This window comes from Theropithecus gelada, chromosome 4 (genome assembly GCF_003255815.1).
Source record: "Theropithecus gelada isolate Dixy chromosome 4, Tgel_1.0, whole genome shotgun sequence".
NCBI lineage: Eukaryota > Metazoa > Chordata > Mammalia > Primates > Cercopithecidae > Theropithecus > Theropithecus gelada.
The window spans coordinates 86,072,718-86,075,112 of NC_037671.1; the positions used below are offsets into that span (position 1 = coordinate 86,072,718).

The window sequence follows — 2,395 nt, forward strand, 5'->3', positions numbered from 1 at the left end:
TTTTTTTTTTTTTTTTTTTTTTTTTTTTTTTTGTATTTTTTTAGTAGAGACGGGGTTTCACTATGTTGGCCAGGCTGGTCTTGAACTCCTAACCTCGTGATCTGCCCGCCTTGGCCTCCTAAAGTGCTGGGATTACAGGCTTGAGCCAGGGCGCCCAGCTGGGGGGGGAAAAAAAAAAAAACTTTTAAAAAGTCGTGTTGTACGAATATATCCCCAGAGAGAACTGCAATTTACCAAGGTTTTCAAGTGTTTTGGGAGAAATCTTACTGAAAGAATAGTGATGTCCATGTTCCAGTAAATACTGAGTGAAAAACAATTTTTATACCCCAATCTGAGGTATAAACTTGCTTTTTGTAGGAACACAACTGCTGTAAATTAGACAATTGAAGCAACCATCCAAGACAGTAACAACGCCTATGACAGTCTGCCATATTCTGGTGTCTATCAAAGCTCATGATGATTCTTTGTGAGATTTTCCCCCATAATTGGTAGCTTGGCCTCCAACAAACATGTTCCAGTTCTCCAATATTTCCTCTTTAGCCTCTCATCCTTGTTTTTGTCTGACTCATATACCAGATGCCTGGCCTCAGCCTGTGCGTGATCATAATCTTGAGGGAGGATCCAGTGACGAATCTCGTCTTTGTCCAACTTCCGGTCCTTGTTCGATCTCAGAATTTGTTAAATTGCTCCCGTTCTGATAAAACCCAGTCTGGCTCAGGGTCATTCTCCTCATGGGAAAACATACCCGCAATATATTCATCCTGATCCACAAACCCATCCCTGTTCTTGTCGATGTCCTCCAGGGTTTTCAAAACCACAATTTCCTTCATATGCTCAAACTCTTCAGGATGCAGAAAGGCAGTGAACTCCTCCCGAGTGGCTGTCAGGGCACCATCAAGGTCTGCAGCTTTGAATCTTCTCTTGTCACGTGGCAGCATCTTTTTAAAGGTGTGATGATCTGAAGAATCATGAAACTCCGCGGGGTTTCCTAGGTAGTAACCATAGGTGGCTTGTTTGTATTCTTCCTAGGAAATTTTATCATCCTTGTCCCTATCATAATCCTGCCAGACTTTGGCGACATTATCGAAGATGTGTCTTTTCTGCATCCGTTTGATCCAGGTTTTCAGCTCCTCAGTAGTGACAAAACCGTCTCCATCATTGTCGATTCGATCAACAATCTTCCCCAGCCTCTCCTTGCTCTTGTCCGGGGTGAGCTGGTCAAAGGTCTTGGAGTCCTCCTTGCCCAGGAAGGCCTCCTGGCCGTACTGGAAGCTCTGGTTGTCCCCTAGAGGCCGCTCGCCCAGCTCCGAGTCGGGCCGCACCACGCGCTCCTTGCGCACGGTGGGATTGGCCCGCAGCGCCCGCAGGCCAGCAGCAGCGCCAGCAGCAGCCCCAGGACGAGCCCCAGGCGGCGGCCGCCGCGCGTCATCGTCCCGAGGAGAGGGCGTCCGGCAGAGAGGCGCCGAGTGAGCGACGACAGCGGCAGCTCGGGAATGCGGGCTCGGAGCGCGGCGGCAGCCGCGGGGCTGGGGCCGGCGCGGAGGAAGGGACCGGCCAGTCCCTCCGCCACGGCCTGACCCGCGCCGGAGCAGAGGTGCGCCTCCCCCGGTCCTGGGACTGGGAAGCTGCGGGCGGCCAATCTATTTCTATTCATAGTGAACCATAGATGTATGCTTGGGTAGGGCAGCAAAAATCATGGCAGTTTCAGTCAACAACCTCATCTCTTCCAACTTCTACACATGATCACAAAATGCATTATCCCTGACGATAGATTCTTCTCGAAGGAAAACAAAAGAGGCTCAGACAAGTGGCAGCCCCTTATTTCATTCTGTAACAAACTCCTGCCAAAGCTTCATGACTTACCTAAATATTTATCTTAGCCTTAGAATTGGGAAGGAAGATTATAATGATTGGGATGTATAGTAACTCAAAAATGAAGTCTTTTTTTTTTATTCTGATGGAAAGTAAGCGTGAATCTCCACACAGTGACTCATACCTGTAATCCAGCACTTTGGGAGGCTGAGGTGGAAGGATTGCTTCAGTCCAGGAGTTCAAGACCAGTCTAGGCAACATTTCTAAAATGAATGAATGAATGAATAAATAAATAAATGTAGTCCCAGCTACTCAGAAGGCTGAGATGGGAGGATCGCTTGAGCCTGAGAGATAAGGCTACAGTGAATTGTGATCGCACCACTTCATTCCAGCCTGGGCAACACAGCGATACCCATTCTCAAAAAAAAAAAAAAAGAAAGAAAAAAGAAAGTATGATTTGGCTTATTAGTTTGACAAAACGATGGTTTGACCAATTATTTTACACGTTGGACGTTATCCATACATTGAATGAACTAATCCTGAAGCTCCAAGAATTTTTTTAAAATAAATAAATCACGTATCA

General features: G+C 46.9%; 1 pseudogene; it reads right to left on the reverse strand.

Moving 5' to 3' along the window:
* Positions 1–444: 444 nt before the first annotated feature.
* Positions 445–1,429, reverse strand: LOC112623215 (annotated as a pseudogene).
* Between the last annotated feature and the right edge of the window lie 966 nt (positions 1,430–2,395).